At 44.0% G+C, this 18,532-nt stretch overlaps 1 protein-coding gene across 2 annotated transcripts in view; it reads left to right on the forward strand.

Annotated features, from left to right (window-relative positions):
* The window catches only part of LOC122789364 (rho GTPase-activating protein 22-like), a 1,062,881-nt gene that overhangs the window by 893,921 nt on the left and 150,428 nt on the right, over positions 1 to 18,532 (forward strand). The gene's annotated exons all lie outside the window — the stretch shown is intronic.

Genomic DNA, 18,532 nt, shown 5'->3' on the forward strand with positions numbered 1-18,532 from the left:
GAAGAGGGATGATTTGGGAGATTTTCCAGACTGATGGGATGGTGCCTTCAGTAATTGTTTTATTTATTAGAATGGAGATAGTTTATGTAATTACTTTAGCTGCAATTTGTAGATATTCAGCAGGTAGCAGATCACCAGAGGGGGTGCTTGGTTTAAGTTTTCCAAGGAGACGGCAAATGAGAGAAGTAGGTACTGGTTGTAGATGAAATTAGGGAAGAGAGGTAGTTGTAGTGGGAGACAGGCTAGTATTAACAGGGAGAGGTAGTGAACTGGCTAAAGATTGAACAGTTTCAGTAAAGAAGGTATTAAATGTGTCTGCAATATGCTTAGGATTGTTATGGGAGGTACCCGATGGGGTAGATGTTTTGGAGTGGCATAGATGTACCAGTTTATTAATACCTGACCAAAACCTTTGGGAATTGTACTGATGTTTATGTTGGAGATGAAGGTATAAGTTTTTTCTTGTCAAGGAGTATAGATTTCTTGGTAGCATTTCTAATCTGTTTAAAGTTTTGATGGTCTGTTGGGTTTCCAGTAGTACTCCATTTGGCCCATATTTTATTTCTCAATCTGATTTTTGTCTTGTGTCTTTAGTAAGCCATGGGAAAGTTTTTGTCTTATTTCTGATAGAAGGAGTAGGGGCATGGTAGTTCAGGATTTGTAAGAATTTGGTGTTATGATATAACACTGCATTCTCAAGTTGGACAAGCCCTATGTTCATTTTGGAAGCTATCTGGATTAAAGTATTTATTGGTCCGAGTAGTTCTATATAAGGTTGGGTTGGGAATGTTAGTCCTTTGTCTAATTATGTAAGTCAGTGAGTGGTCACTGATGTCCTCAGGAATGGTACCTGTTTTATATGTATTGGGATGACTGTTAACAAGGATTCAGTCTAAGGTGCTTTCTTTGTGGTTAGGTTTATGTGTTCTGGTTGGGGAAGTAAGAGTTTGGGAGAAACCATATAGATTAATATGGGTAGTAGGTTTAGGTGAACTACAGCTAGTCCAGTCAATGTTAAAGTCACCCAGCACTATGGATTCCTGTGGTACATTAGTGGAAAGCCAACTGAGGATATTTTCAAGGGTATTAATGTTATTTCCAGGAGGGAGGTAAGATCATATTATATAAATGGCTTTACAGACACTGATTTGCAACTTGGCAATAAGTATTTCAGCATTACTGTCATTGGGTAATTGTGTATCAAATGAGCTAACTTGAAGCCATGATTTATATAATATTGCTACTCCACCACCTTTTTTAAGTTTTGCGGTCAATTCTAAGTATATTGTATCCAGGTGGGGTGATGTCATTGTCCTGAGTTGAAGGTTTTGGCCAAGTCTCTGTGAGACATATGATGTCGAAGGAATATACATCTAACAGAGCATGAAGTTGGGCTACTTTATTGTTTATGCTATAAATGTTGAGATGATCTATAGAGAGAAAGTTAGATGGCCTAGATGGGATATGAAAGGTAGAGGGAGATGGACTCTGGGGGTCTGAGGTATTGATATTGTTTGGGCCAGGGCTGGGATGAACGTCACCATCTAATAGAGGGTGCAGTTGAAGTTTATGTGTGAACTTTAGGATAGTAGAATAAACATGTAGAGATTTCCTGGATGGAAGATAATACATGTGGGCTAGTCTGTGGTACTTAGGAAGTAAATAGGTGGATATAGATATGATATTTAAGTGGTTGTAGGTGGATGCATGAGTTGCAGGAAGAGTTTGTTGAAAGGGATGGTGAAAGTCAGTGAATGTGAGATGCTCATAGGTGGTTAAGAAATAGGATACAATTAGAAAAGGTAGAATATAGTGTGACAAATTATTAGTTTGCTGTGGTTAGACGTTTGTACTCTGGTCATTGTAAGGAGTCTAATATAGGTTTTAGAAGAGAAGGAAGGAAGACAGGATGATAGGGGTAGATGCAGTGAAGGAAGGTGTGAATGCCTATCAGGTGTATTGGCATTTTAAAGAGTAATAGCTTGTTATATAATGTTAGAGTAGTGAGTTGGTGAGCTGTAGGGATTGATTGGATGTCAGGGTTGGGGTGTGGCTTATGGAGGTATAAGTAGGGGTGGGTGGAATTTGGGGGTAGGGTAGGGGAGAGGAGTGAGCCAACAGGGTGAACGGAGTGGGTAGACCCAAAAAGGGAAATGAGGAGGAGTTACTGAAAACAATCAGTAACACAGTTGCTAAAGCTATCTGGAGATTACAGGTAAGTGTGAGTTCCAATGTACCTTAGGACAAGAATACATCCAGAGAAGAGCACAGTAAGGGTAGCAGACACTTGAGAATTAACAACTGAATTAGGGAAAATAGTAGTGGGATAACAATGTAGAGCTGGAGAACTGTTTGGGCAAAACCTTGAAATTAGTAAGCTAGTATGACCTTATACTGCCACCTAGTGACGAAGTCCGCACAATGCAGCTGCTCTGCTGTGTGAGGGCTGGGAAAGGGGGTTTAAATAAAAATACGACAGTAGTAGCTAGCTGGTATGCGCGCCGCATTACATATCTATCAACAGTTAATGTGAAGTATATAGGTATGCTTTAAAAAACAACATGTAAAGTCAGCTACACACTGAAAATAATTACAGCTGTAGGTAGGAACAACTTTGCTGTAATAGTGTATGCCAGGCAGTTCCTCTTAAAGAAATTGTGTGTTGGAAGGTGGTTTCCACGAGGTTGTGGTAAAGCACCCGAAGTAAAAGGGGCTAAGCAGGATGTTGAAAATAATGACAGCTATAGGTTGGAATAACTTTGCTGTAATTGTGTCCACCCAGGCAGTTCCTCTTAAGGAAATTGTACTTGGAAGGTGGTTTCCATGAGGTTGGGGGAAAGCACCCAAAGTAAAAGGGGCTAAGCAGGACATTGAAAATAATTACAGCTATAGGTAGGAACAACTTTGTTGTGATAGCATCCAGCCAGGCAGTTCCTCTTAAGGAAATTGTGTGTTGGAAGGTGGTATCCACAAGGTTGGGGGAAAGCACCCGAAGTAAAAGGGGCTAAGCAGGGCATTGAAAATAATGACAGCTATAGGTAGGAACAACTTTGCTGTAATAGTGTCCACCCAGGCAGTTCCCCTTAAGGAAATTGTGTGTTGGAAAGTGGTTTCCACGAGGTTGGGGGAAAGCGCCCGAAGTAAAAGGGGCTAAGCAGGACATTGAAAATAATTACAGCTATAAGTAGGAAGAACTTTGCTGTAATAGCATCCACCCAGGAAGTTCCTCATAAGGAAAAAGTGTGTTGGAAGGTGGTTTCCACAAGGTTGGGGATAAAGTGCCTGAAGTAAAAGGGGCCAAGCAGAATGTTGAAAATAATTACAGCTATAAGTAGGAAAAACTTTGCTGTAATAGCATCTACCCAGGCAGTTCCTCTTAAGGAAATTGTGTGTTGGAAGGTGGTTTCCATGAGGTTGGGGGAAAGCACCAGAAGTAAAAGAGGCTAAGCAGGACAGTGAAAACAATTATAGCTATAGGTAGGAACAAATTTGCTGTAATAGTGTCCACCCAGGCAGTTCCTCTTAAGGAAATTGTGTGTTGGAAGGTGGTTTCCATGAGGATGGGGGAAAGCACCTGAATTAAAAGGGGCTAAGCAGGACATTGAAAATAATTACAGCTATAGGTAGGAACAATGTTGCTATAATAGCGTCTTCGCAGGCAGTTCCTCTTAAAAGAAATCAGGATGTTGAAAATAATTACAGCCAGGGGTAGAAAAACCTTGCTGTAAGGAAATTGTGTAACAAATTTGCTGTAATAGCATCCACCCAGGCAGTTCCTCTTATGGAAATTGTGTGTTGGAAGGTGGTTTCCACGAGGTCAGTGAAAATAATTACAGCTGTAGGTAGGAACAACTTTGCTGTAGTAGCATCCACCCAGGCAGTTTCTCTTAAGGAAATTGTGTGTTGGAAGGTGGTTTCCACGAGGTTGGGGGAAAGCGCCAGAAGTAAAACAAGCCAAGCAGAATGTTGAAAATAATTACAGCTATAGGTAGGAAAAACTTTGCTGTAATAGCATCTGCCCAGGCAGTTCCTCTTAAGGAAATTGTGTGTTGGACGGAGGTTTCCATGAGGTTGGGGGAAAGCACCCAAAGTAAAAGAGGCTAAGCAGGATGCTGAAAATAATTACAGCTATAAGTAGGAAAAACTTTGCTGTAATAGCATCTGCCCAGGCAGTTCCTCTTAAGGAAATTGTGTGTTGGAAGGTGGTTTCCACGAGGTTGGGGGAAAGCGCCGGAAGTAAAAGAGGCTAAGCAGGATGTTGAAAATAATTACAGCTATAGGTAGGAACAAATTTGCTGTAATAGCGTCCACCCAGGCAGTTCCTCTTAAGGAAATTGTGTGTTGGAAGGTGGTTTCCATGAGGATGGAGGAAAGCGCCCAAAGTAAAAGGGGCTCAGCAGGACGTTGAAAATAATTACAGCTGTAGGTAGGAACAACATTGCTGTAATAACGTCTGCCCAGGCAGTTCTTCTTAAGGAAATTGTGTGTAGGAAGGTGGTTTCCACGAGGTTGAGGGAATGCGCCTGAAGTAAAAGGGGCTAAGCAGGACATTCAAAATAATTACAGCTGTAAGTAGGAACAACGTTTCTGTAATAGCATCTGCCCAGGCAGTTCCTCTTAAGGAAATTGTGTGTTAGAAGGTGGTTTCCACAAGGTTGGGGGAAAGCGCCGGAAGTAAAAGGGGCTAAGCAGGACGTTGAAAATAATTACAGCTATAGGTAGGAACAACTTTGCTGTAATAGTGTCCGCCCTCGCAGTTCCCCTTAAGGAAATTGTGTGTTGGAAGGTGGTTTCCACGAGGTTGGGGGGAAAGCGCCCGAAGTAAAAGGGGCTAAGCAGGACATTGAAAATAATTACAGCTATAAGTAGGAAGAACTTTGCTGTAATAGCATCTGCCCAGGCAGTTCCTCTTAAGGAAATTGTGTGTTGGAAGGTGGTTTCCACAAGGTTGGGGATAAAGTGCCTGAAGTAAAAGGGGCCAAGCAGAATGCTGAAAATAATTACAGCTATAAGTAGGAAAAACTTTGCTGTAATAGCATCTGCCCAGGCAGTTCCTCTTAAGGAAATTGTGTGTTGGAAGGTGGTTTCCATGAGGTTGGGGGAAAGCACCAGAAGTAAAAGAGGCTAAGCAGGACAGTGAAAACAATTACAGCTATAGGTAGGAACAAATTGTGTTGGAAGGTGGTTTCCATGAGGATGGGGGAAAGCACCTGAATTAAAAGGGGCTAAGAAGGACATTGAAAATAATTACAGCTATAGCCCAGGCAGTTCCTCTTAAAGAAATTGTGTGTTGGAAAGTGGTTCAGGACGTTGAAAATAATTACAGCTATAGGTAGGAAAAACCTTGCTGTAATGGCGTCTGCCCAGGCAGTTGCTCTTAAGGAAATTGTGTGTTGGAAGGTGGATTCCACAAGGTTGGGGGAAAGCTCCGGAAGTAAAAGAGGCTAAACAGGACGCTGAAAATAATTACAGTTATAGGTAGGAACAAATTTGCTGTAATAGCGTCCACCCAGGCAGTTCCTCTTAAGGAAATTGTGTGTTGGAAGGTGGTTTCAACAAGGTCAGCGTTGAAAATAATTACAGCTATATGTAGGAACAACTTTGCTGTAGTAGCATCCACCCAGGCAGTTCCTCTTAAGGAAATTGTGTGTTGGAAGGTGGTTTCCACGAGGTTGGGGGAAAGTGCCAGAAGTAAAAGGGGCCAAGCAGAATGTTGAAAATAATTACAGCTATAGGTAGGAAAAACTTTGCTGTAATAGCATCCACCCAGGCAGTTCCTCTTAAGGAAATTGTGTGTTGGACGGTGGTTTCCATGAGGTTGGGGGAAAGCGCCGGAAGTAAAAGGGGCTAAGCAGGATGTTGAAAATAATTACAGCTATAGGTAGGAACAACTTTGCTGTAATAGTGTCCATCCTCGCAGTTCTCCTTAAGGAAATTGTGTGTTGGAAGGTGGTTTCCACGAGGTTGGGGGGAAAGCGCCTGAAGTAAACGGGGCTAAGCAGGACATTGAAAATAATTACAGCTATAGTTAGGAAGAACTTTGCTGTAATAGTGTCTGCCCTCGCAGTTCCTCTTAAGGAAATTGTGTGTTGGAAGATGGTTTCAATGAGGTTGGGGGGAAAGCACCGGAAGCAAAAGAGGCTAAGCAAGACGTTGAAAATAATTACAGCTATAGGTAGGAAAAACTTTGCTGTAACAGCATCTGCCCAGGCAGTTCCTCTTAAGGAAATTGTGTGTTGGAAGGTGGTTTACACGAGATTGGGTGGAAAGATCCTGAAGTAAAAGAGGCTAAGCAGGACGTTGAAAATAATTACAGCTATAGGTAGGAACAAATTTGCTGTAATACCGTCCACCCAGGCAGTTCCTCTTAAGGAAATTGTGTGTTGGAAGGTGGTTTCCATGAGGTTGGGGGAAAGTGCCTGAAGTAAAAGGGGCTAAGCAGGGAGTTGAAAATAATTACAGATATAGGCAGGAACAACATTGCTGTAATAGTATCTGCCAAGGCAGTTCCTCTTAAGGAAATTGTGTGTTGGAAGGTGGTTTCTCCGAGGTTGGGGGAAAGCGCCCAAAGTAAAAGGGGCTAAGTAGGACGTTGAAAATAATTACAACTATAAGTAGGAACAACTTTGCTGCAATAGCATCTGCCCAGGCAGTTTCTCTTAAGGAAATTGTGGGTTGGAACGTCGTTTCCATGAGGTTGGGGGAAAGCGCCGGATGTAAAAGGGGCTAAGCAGGATGTTGAAAATAATTACAGCTATAGGTAGGAAGAACTTTGCTATAATAGCGTCTACCCAGGCAGTTCCTCTCACCGAAATTGTACCGAACAACTTTACTGTAATAGTGTCCACCCAGGCAGTTCCTCTTAAGGAAATTGTGTGTTGGACAGTGGTTTCCACGAGGTTGGGGGAAAGCGCCCAAAGTAAAAGGGGCTTAGCAAGATGTTGAAAATAATTACAGCTATAGGTAGGAAAAACTTTGCTGTAATATCGTCTGCCCAGGCAGTTCCTCTTAAGGAAATTGTGTGCTGGAAGGTGGTTTCCACGAGGTTGGGGGAAAGCGCCTGAAGTAAAAGGGGCTAAGCAGGATGTTGAAAATAATTACAGCTATAGGCAGGAACAACTTTGTTGTAATAGCATCTGCCCAGGCAGTTCCTCTTAAGGAAATTGTGTGTTGGAAAGTGGTTTCCCCGAGGTTGGGGGAAAGTGCCCGAAGTAAAAGGTGCAAAGCAGGACGTTGAAAATAATTACAGTTATAAGTAGGAACAACTTTGCTGTAATAGCATCTGCCCAGGCAGTTCCTCTTAAGGAAATTGTGTGTTGGAAGGTGGTTTCCACAAGGTTGGGGGAAAGTGCTGGAAGTAAAAGGGGCTAAGCAGGACGTTAAAAATAATGACAACTATAGGTAGGAAGAACTTTGCTGTAATAGTGTCCACCCAGGCAGTTCCTCTTAAGGAAATTGTGTGTTGAAAGCTGGTTTCCACTAGGTTGGAGGGAAAGCACCTGAAGTAAAAGAGGCTAAGCAGGACGTTGAAAATAATTACTGCTATAGGTAGGAACAAATTTGCTGTAATAGCGTTCACCCAGGCAGTTCCTCTTAAGGAAATTGTGTGTTGGAACGTGGTTTCCACGAGGTTGGGAGAAAGCGCTGGAAGTAAAAGGGGCTAAGCAGGACGTTGAAAATAATTACAGCTATTGGTAGGAACAACGTTGCTGTAATAGCATCTGCCCAGGAAGTTCCTCTTAAGGAAATTTTATTTATTTATTTGTTTTATTTTTATTTTACATTTGTTGACCGGGCTAGTCTAGCTGGATACTTGTCAATTTTCAGTAGAGGCCCGGGGAGAAAAGCTCCAAGAAAGTCAAAACAGATCAAACTAAAAACTACAGTTGTAATAAAAACATAACTTTTTATTTATTTATTTTTTTATATATATTCAAATACAATAATCAGTGAGGATAACATTAGCAGTAAGCATCAATGGGTAATGTAGAAGAGATGGTCAATATGCAGTATATGCATAAATTTTATTTGCAATAATATGGTATTTTCCTGCTCTAGGGTAATATGAGTTTCAGAGTAATTATTAGTTTAAAAGGAAAGAAGTTAGTCAGGGTTAGTACAGGTGCATAGCCAGTGTGTCTTAAGAAATAGCTTTAGTTTCTTTTTAAAGAGTGAAAGAGAAATTTGAGTTGTAAGTTCAGTGGGTAGTAAATACCATAGCTTTCCTACAGAGTTAAGAGTACATTGTGTGTTGGAAGGTGGTTTCTTATGAGGATGGGGGAAAGCACCCGAAGTAAAAAGGGCTAGGCAGGACGTTGAAAATAATTACAGCTATAGGTAGGAACAACGTTGCTGTAATTGCATCTGCCCAGGCAGTTCCTCTTAAGGAAATTGTGTGTTGGAAGGTAGTTTCCACGAGGTTGGGGGAAATCGCCCAAAGTAAAAGGGGCTAAGCAGTTCGTTGAAAATAATTACAGCTATAGGTAGGAACAACTTTGCTGTAATAGCATCTGCCCAGGCAGTTCCTCTTAAGGAAATTGTGTGTTGGAAGGAGGTTTCCATGAGGTTGGGGGAAAGCACCCGAAGTAAAATGGGCTAAGCAGGCATCTAGCACACTAGTGGACAGACCATGAGGTAGGGTACCGAGTAAAGCTCAAAAGTTTAAAAGTTCAAAAGATTTGCCAAAAAGTGGGACTCATGTTACGAGTAGCCCTGAGTATCCACAGTCAAATGGTTTGGCAGAACATGCAGTTCAGGTTGTGAAACAATTACTAGAGAAGTCAAAGCAAGACAATAATGATGTTTTCTTGAATCTCTTGAATCTCAGAAATATTCCTTGTGATAAACATCTTGGTTCACCTGCACAGAGACTTCTGTCGAGACAATCCAGAACCATACTACCAATTAGCAGCAATCTGTTGGTTACACAAGTCAAGAGCAACAAATCACTGAAAGTCCATCTGTTGAAGAAGTTCTTATCCCAGAAGTTCTATTATGATAAGACCTGCAAACCACTCAATCCTTTACGAGAAGTGGAGATGCAGACAACAAAAGGTTTCGATCGGATTGGAGTTTTAAAAAGTATGCCCAGAGCCACGATCCATGATCGTACATTGTGGAATCACAAGGAGTAGAATTTAGGCAGAATTGGAAACATTTGGTTCCAGTGTCCAAGCCTATATTGCAGTATCATACCTGCAAGAAAGACTCTGTATCTCACAGTGAGTTATCCAGCATTCAATTTCCAGAAGATGTTCCAGTAAATATCACTGTTCCTGAGAAGAATCCTGAAACTCCAGAATCTGTTTGTTCATCAGTGACTGTCCCTGTTGCTAAACCCAGTTCTGATTGCTATATCACTAGATTAGGTCACATTTTTAGACCATGTTCCAGATACACAGCAACTTGGACATGAGAACATGAATATTGTGTCTGTTTCTTATTGTCTGTGCAATTGCATATCTCTTTTTTCAAATGTCATTGTATCATGGACAGTTCATTAAAGAGGGAGGCTGTAGATCAATATGTATGTATGTATACCTTTAAGAAGCTTTCCATGGGCTTGCACATGTGTATAAATACTGAGCATGTGAGAGCCTGACTGCCATTTTGTAGTAAGCTGTTGAGATGTAAGCATGCATGTCTATGTGGTCTGTCACTTAATTAGTTTGTTTATATTTTGTACTGCTGCTATCCATCCTGATGTGTTTCTTATGTAGTAAAGTATATAAAAGAATTACCCCACCAGTTTATCTTCACTTGTGAAACAAGATGAGTGACAATCCCCTGGATTCTCAAAAGCTTGTACGGAGTGCAAGATCAGTGCAGGAGCTCAAGCAGGCAATATGTCCACCGTGTGATCCAGGAACAGCCCACAGGGCCATGCACGAGAGCTCCTGCACTAATCCTGCACGGATGAAGGCCTTGTATGCAAATCACCCCATTTGCAGGAGAAATCCATGCAAATTAGGTAATATTGCGATCCCAGAAGCTTGCGACCGTCCGTGCAGGACTAATGCAATCAGCAGAAATGTATTCAGTTAATAACCAAGTACATTTCTGCAAAATCCAAAACGGAGCTATGATAGCTCCAAATAAAGGCTGCATATCATGTAGTATGCATGCCAATGGCCAAGTATAAGGCCACTGGCATTGCAAACAATAAAAAAAAATAAAAAAATTAACTTTTATGTTTTTTAGCCTATCTCGGCTGTTTAAGCGTAGGGAAGTGGCACACAAACAGGATCAGGGGGAAATAAGAAAATAAACCTAAAATAAGCATTCTAACAAAAATCAGTATTCTGGCATGCAAGTCAATGGCAGGCAGAAGACAACCTGGCCATTGAGTAGTGGTTGCTAAGGGGGGAGGCTCAGTGTGAGACATGTAACTATGCATTAGCAGGCAATCCTATGCAAATGAGGGGAAGGATAGTGAATCCCAGATTTCCCCAGCATGTGAGTCAGGTCCCAACAGTGTAAGAGTAGGAATAGCTTTGTGCAAGCCTAGGAGGTAGATGACATCATGGGGGTGTGTGTCAGGCATACTTTAAGTGGATGGGAGCCCTGTGGCTCTGGTTTGCTCCTAGCTTAGCATAGCTAAGCTAGGGGGTGTGTCTAAACCTGCCTAGCAGTCTTTACAAAGCCTAAGCGGGTGTGCATGCTGTGCACTGGGTTTTACAGGTGGAAAACAGAAGTTAAACAGGAAATAGCAATAATGTGCATATTTGAGCACTCTGTTTGTGCGGCGTGCCCCGTGCGCAAGCAAGAAGGCAATGGGAAGGGAAAACAGCAGTAGGAAGGCAATCAAGGAGAAGTAGCTTAGCTGGCAGGTGAAATGTATCGGAACCAGCCAATTACACAGGCAGCAGACCAGCCCAGCCCAGAACACTACTATAAACTATGCAAACACCTACCCCACTGTTTTTTCCCACACTCTACACCACCAGTGTATACAAGCGGAGACATTTTAACAAACTTCTTCTTCTTCTTTCGGCTTTTCCTGGTTAGGGGTCACCAAAGCGGAACTCTGGTCTGCTAATGATTGGCAGTAGATTTTTACGGTGCAGAGGTGCCAGCTCGACGCCCAACCTTCAGCGAAGGCACTCCCATTCACGCATGTCCATTTTAACAAACAAACCTACAAAATGAGAAGGGCTGCAGCAGGCAACATAGAACAACATGTGCAAGAGGTTGAGGGTGGTGAGGATGTGAATGCTGCCGAACAACCCACAGTGAGGAGACGGAGAAGAGCGTACAGACCCAGGGTAACCTACCAGGGGCTACATGAGCTGGAGATAGTGGAGCGCTATAGGGTGGGCAGAGGCCACCTACAGCACATCGGTGAGCTGTGCCAGCCACACCTGACACACCAAACTGACCGAGGGGAACCCATCCCAGTGGATACCAAGGTATGTGTAGGCCTAGGAGTACTAGCCACAAGTACCTCCCAAAGCACAATTGGGGATATCATGGGTATCTCACAGGCATCAGCATCCAGAGTATTCCACCAGTTCCTGAATGCCATGTCAGCACATGCCAGTGAGCATGTTTATTTCCTCAACACCCGTGAGGTGTTGGCCAGCAATATGTATCTCTTCCAACAAATAGCAGAATACCTTGAGGCAGTGGGTGCTATAGACTGCATGCACATATGCATTAAAGCACCTCCTGGTGATCAGAGTAGGGTCTACATCAACCACAGGGGAATCCCCTCCATCAGCTGCCAGGTTGTCTGTGATGCCCAGGGCATAATAATTAATGTGTGTTCTGGCTGCCCTGGAAACTATGATGATTCCCACATATGGCATCTGACGCAGCTGTACCAGAGATTTGCCAATGGGGACATCCCCTGCGGTCACCTAGTGGGGGATGCTGGTTACACACTGGAGCCTTGGTTGATGACACCCATCAGAAATGCACACACACCTGAACAAGAATGCCATAATGAGGTACACGCATAGACCAGACATATAATAGAGCATGTGTTTGGAATACTCAGGTCATGGTTCCAGTGTCCGGATTCATCCGGTGGAGCCTTTCAGTACTCACCAGCTACATGTACCCAAATTGTTATGGTATGTGCCATGCTACACAGTATGATCCTGCTGAAACAGCTGCAGCAGGAGCAGCATGGGGAAGAGCCACACAGCCCACCACCAATGCCAAGGCCTGCACAGGCACTGAGTGACACAGAGGAGGAACAACCAGATCCTGCCCCAGTAGGCAGATGGAGGCATGCCCAGTATGGTGAGGCCGTGGCAAAGAGACAAAGCATAGCACATACAATGACACAGTAGGGACCCAGGGAATGACAACTCTCTCTGACTCACACATACAGTAAAAGGGATGCCAAACATGACACTACCTGTGCTCAATCATGTATAGTGAGTGTACTATGTGCATCCAACATAGGCAGCCCTCCTGCACCATCCACAAGTCTGGCAGACCCTCAATGTAAGTAAATCGACCTACCAATTGCCAAATGGAGTTGAATGTGTCATTACCTGTATCTATGGTATGGATGTGAGCATGCAAGGGAATTGGGTGTCTGAATGTGATGGCTGCAGACAGTAGACACCCATAGTGGCACCATGACATCTGTAACACATACTGGACTCATCATAGTAGCCAGTACTGCACAGGGTGACAAAACCCACTGCAGGAAATGTGCTGAGCAATGCGTATGTCTATATGACTCACACATGCCAGTCAGGGCGGTTCACATACCCAACAACAGTCCCAGCCAGCAGGACAGGTGTAAACAAATACAAACAGAGCCTGTGCTATGGCCCCTGAATGTTGGCTATGGTTAACCTCCCCCCAGACCTACACAGAGAGACTACAGCAGGTCAGGCAGTGGGATGTTAGTTCTGAAGACTAGGAAGTCAGACTCTAATATGTAGGGCAACCAAAGCTACAATCTGTAGTACACTGGTATGCCTCTGGTCAGCATGATAGGTAAGAATACAGAATGAAATGGAGTACCTGACATACCAGTACAGTCATAACAAATGTGTACAAGTGTTAGGTGTTCCCCTCCCATCCGACGTAGTAATGTAATAACAGTCAGGTGTGCCCCCCAATCCTGTGTAGAAATGTTAAAATAGTCAGGTGTGCCCCCCCATCCTACATAGTAATGTAATAACAGTCAGGTGTGCCCCCACAATTCTGTGTAGAAATGTAGTAATAGTCAGGTGTGCCCCCAATCCTACATAGTAATGTAATAACAGTTAGGTGTGCCCTCCAAATCCTGTGTAGGAATGTAGTAATAGTCAGGTGTACCCCCCATCCTATGTAGAAACATAGAAACAGTCAGGTGTGTCCCCCTACTATGCAGAAATGTAGTAACAGTCAAAGCCAAATGATCAATGGATACCTTGCAGTGACAGCATGCTACCTGTCGGTGTACAACACAAAGGTCAGCACTGCAGTACAAACTACCCAGACTTGACCCACACATGCAATACCGATGGCCATACTGGGCATGCTCATACACTTAAAGAAATGAAGGCAATGTAAGGCAGCAACATACTGAAAGGTCATGCTGGGCATGCTCACACACTTAAACACATGCCGGCCATGTCTGCAAACACCAGTGAACCAGACATATTTGGCAGTTACAGTTGTTAGTGCAGACACCCATCAGTATGCACCACTCATGCCTTGCACACACAGTGGATAGGAATACAGACATATATGTAAGGACAACACACTATAATAAGCCAAAGGTAGATGGACATAGATGTGTGGGAGAATGTGAGCCATCCAGGCCTGTCCCACCCAGCACACAGCCAAAGGGCCCCAAACACATGAGGTGCAGATGTCACTCACTGCAGATACTAGCCACCAGTATCTATCAGCATTACAGACCACGTGGTGCATGTGCCAGCTGTGCAACAAGACTGTACAAGTAAGTATTCATCTAGCAACTGTATACACATACCTGCAAATTATGACCCTGTTTGTGTCCGCATGTGGCGTGTCAACCCCTACATGAATGGGTAATGTCCCATGCACACACACACTGCCCTCCCCATAGCCCTACTATGACAAGCCTGCTGAGGTCATCCAATGTGAAATACACCTTTGGGAGAGTTGCAGGCTATAAATCTCCATGGCGCATCCCATAACTGCGTACTGCTGTAGTGTGATAAACTAGTTAGGTAGGACTTCGAATCCCACACATGGCAAGTGTGTGTATGTGTGCGTGTGTGCGTGTGTGCGTGTGTGCATGTGTGCGTGTGTGTGTGTGTGTGTGTGTGTGTGTGTGTGTGTGTGTGTGTGTCTGCCTGACTGTGTAGAGAGCAATGTTTTTAAGGGTAGTCACACTCCCGACAATGTCAATGCACAACTTAGGCAAGGCTGCTGATGTCATCCACCTAGAAATACACCTCTAGGAAACTGTAGTCTGGTAATTTCCGTAATGCATCCTGTAACTGAGTACCGCTGTAGTGTGATAAACTAGTTAGGTAGGAGTTCCATCCCCAGATATGGCAAATGTGTGTGTGTCTGTCTGTATAGAGAGCAATGCTTTTTAGGCTAGCCGCACTCCCCACAATCCAAATGCTCAACCTTTGCAAGGCAGCTGATGTCATCCACCTAGTAATGCACCTCTTGGAAGCTGTAGCCCAGTAATCTCCATAGCGTATTCTGTAAGTGCATACCACTGTTGTGTGATAAACTAGTTAGGTAAGAGTTCTATCCTCAGACATGGCAACTGTGTGTGAGTGTGTGTATGTCTGTCTGTGTAGAGAACAATGCTCTTTAGGCTAGCCACACTCCCCACAATCCAAATGCTTGGCCTTTGCAAGACAGCTGATGTCATCCAACTAGTAATACACCTCTTGGAAGCCGTAGCGCATCCTGTAAGTGTGTACTGCTGTAGTGTGCTAAACTAGTTAGGTAGGAGTTCTATCCACAGACATGGCAACTGTGTGTGTGTATCTATCTGTCTGTGTAGAGAGCAATGCTTTTTAGGCTAGCCACACTCCCCACAATCCAAATGCTCCACTTTTGCAAGGCAGATGATGTCATCCACCTAGTAATACACCTCTTGTAAACTGTAGCCCAGTAATCTCCGTAGTGCATCCTGTTAGTGTGTACCTCTGTAGTGTGATAAACTAGTTAGGTAGGAATTTTATGCCCAGACATGGCAAGAGTGTGAATGTATGTTTGTGTGTCTGTCTGTGTAGAGAGCAATGCTTTTTAGGCTAGCCACACTCCCCACAATCCAAATGTTCAACCTTTGCAAGGCAGCTGATGTCATCCACCTAGTAATACACCTCTGGGAAGGTTGTAGCACAGTAATCTCCATAGCGTGTGCCATAGCTGCATACTGCTTAAGTGTGATTCAGAACCCTGGTAGGGTTCTATACCCACCCATGGCAGTTCTGGATGTTTTGTGTGTGTTCCACTGTCTGTTTAGGGAGCAATGCATTTTAGGCTAGTCACACTCAGTACATGTCAAATGCCCTACTTTGACAATCCTGCTGACGTCAGCCAATGTGATATACACATTTGGAGAAGGAATACTGCAGTAATCACCATGGCACGTACTATAACTGCATAATGCTGTAGTGTAATAAACTAGCTAGGTAGGGGTTCTTCTCCTAGAAATGACAGGTGTGTGTGCATGTGTAGTTGTACCCTGTAACCTGTGTGTAGGAGGGTGTGCGTGTGTGACACCTGGGCCCAATGGGTAGTGGGTTTTGCAATTTTCTTATATGGTGGACTTAGTACATATCACAATGTCTACTGTACAGGGGAAGCAGCTGTTAAATAGCCGAGAGGCTGGGGAGCATATCCATACCCATATATGTGACAACAAGGCCAGGCAATCACAGTTAGCAACCCCAGTATTACCCAGACCACACTCTCAACCCATGTTTCATACACACACATGGCAAGGCAACAGCCAAGATGTGTGTAGTACACTGCATATTAGTGACTGATAGTAGCAATGGTGTGAATGCAGTGGCCTACAGAGGCCATGGCACCCTGTCCAGCAGTACGATAGGCACCTAATTGCAGACAGTGCACCTTCAGTATGTTTCCCACCGGATGCCTGCAACAACTGTGGTTCCATTAAATGCAATCCACAACAGACATACCATGCCTTACACACATACCCTGTATGGACAGATGCCACTGACACCAGGGAATACCTGTAGCATGCTACCAATGTAGGTGTAGGGTCAACCAGCTGTCTATTACCTGGTCCCACCACATGAGGGCAGGACTGCCACATCAGATGATTACATTCTGTGTACACAACATGGACCAGACAAGCCAGGTACACTTCCACATGCCACTGTACATGAATGTGGGACGTGTGCACACCATAAACACCGTCCATATCATGGTGTATAGAACACATACATGCCAAGCATTCCACAGCACTGGCCAAGCAAAATATTAACCCAGGAGGCTGGATGGTGTAAACTATATCCACATGTGTGGTCCATTCCGGACACTATACCCCTTAGCCATAATGCAGACCATTCTCATGTGGCCTGGTGCCAAGGTATATCCATCACCTAGCCTTGTATAGCCATCTGCGACCCTCAACCACTACACACGTGTGAAGCAATGCACACATGCACACCAGTACTAGCACCCTGTGTCTGTGTGTGTGTGGTATATGATGCTTCCGACCACAATCACACCCAGTACCTCACCCAGTGGCATACTGAAGCATGCTTTATAATGTCAGACACTGTCACATAACCTTTGACCATAGAACCCTAGGATAACCCCTGTGGGCCAATTCATACCTATGCATTACTGTATTGTGGCAAGGTAACTGGTTAGGAAGTGTATTTCTTACCCTGCCAAGTGTGGTAATGTGTATGGGTCCCTTACAGAGTGTGTCTGTGTTGATGCTGACACCTGTTCATGTGGACAGGCTAGTGTGCTATGCCTACTGTATCTCAACAGTGTTGCAGATGTCACTCACCAGCACATATACGTCTGGACAGCTCACCAACATGTAAGCTATGTGGTGCATGCAAGAATTGCAGACACATGTGATAGCTATGCATAGCAGTCAGGTGTTTGAAACTCCATACTAGTAGGTGTGTGACACAAACATGCTTACATTTTACTCACCCACACCTTCCCTGACATACTTTGTCTCTGTCTGTCCCACCCACACCCTCTCTGGTGGATGTGGGATGTACACCTGCTTTGCTATGCAGCAGCTTGTGTTTTGTAAGTGATGGTCATGATCAACTGATGGCCTCTGCACCAATTGCAGTCCTCCTCTAGCTGAGTGCATGTGGAACAGGTGTGGTAACATTCCCATAGCCAATTGCATGGTAACACACTCCAATATCTAGGGACATCAATTCGGTGTTGGCCCTTTACATCCACCGTGGGCAGGAACTAGAACTGTCATTTGGTGAAATGCAGCTCAGATGGATTGGCGATTTACCTCTAACAACTTGCACTGTGGAAACAGGGCAAGACACAAGAGGGGGATGTGCCTGGCCTCAATACAGACTGTAAGTGCTGCTATACTGCATGTGAAGTAATGTTGATTTCACAGTGTGTGTGTGTGTGGATATGGCTGTCCTACATGTGTTCATGAGGAATCTGCATCTGCAGGGTCATCTGGAAACCGGGCAGTGTATTGTGCCCTTGGTATCATTTGTTATCCACACAGCACGTATCTGTGAACTGCAGAAGGTAGTGTGAGGATTGCAGTCTGTAGATGGCGAAAGCCCTGACAGTTAGTGACTTCATATCCCTCATAGGACACATGTTGCAACACACCTTGTTACGACAGTACATGTACGAGGTTAACACAGCAACATGTCAATATTGGCCCTGTGTATGTGCTTCCAGCCACAACTCTGTCAACCTTTGTACATATGTCGTGCATTATGAGGTGCATGTGTGCTGTACACCATCATAAGTGTCATCATATCTGATAGCAAACCAGGGAGATATCAGATTGCTGCACATGTTATGAACAGTACGGGTAATATTTACTGACATTACCAGGACATTCCGTGGTTGTTTGTACAGTACTGAAGTCTGTGTAACTATGGTGACTCTCAACAGTTTGTGTATTGTGAACATGTTCTTTAGCCTGTGTACAGACTGTGGTAGATGTTATTGTTATCCCATTGTCTCTGATGTTACATACTGCTCCACTGTATGTTACCGTATTGGTTTACATGTTTGTATGACCATACACACACATGTCCCATACCACAGACAGACAGCAGACCACACCATGTACGAGCCCAGTATATGTATGGTTAGTCTGTGAGTGGCACATATGAGGATGTTGTTGAAGAGATAGTCCATATACTGTACTTTTATACTAGCTAGTGGCTGTGGCTGTGTTCACATTGGATGTGGTTATGCAACTTCACACAGCTGTATCATACCATGTGGTGTGGCATGCCTGCAGAGCCTGCTATATATGCAGGTACATGTGCATTCCCCCATAGAAGATGTTGGCCAGTGATGAGCCAATCTGCCTGTTGCCTGCACAGTGCAATGTTATATGTCTAGCACCTTAGTG

The sequence above is a fragment of the Protopterus annectens genome, chromosome 14.part0 (assembly GCF_019279795.1).
Source record: "Protopterus annectens isolate FY-2018-M chromosome 14.part0, PAN1.0, whole genome shotgun sequence".
Lineage (NCBI taxonomy): Eukaryota > Metazoa > Chordata > Ceratodontiformes > Protopteridae > Protopterus > Protopterus annectens.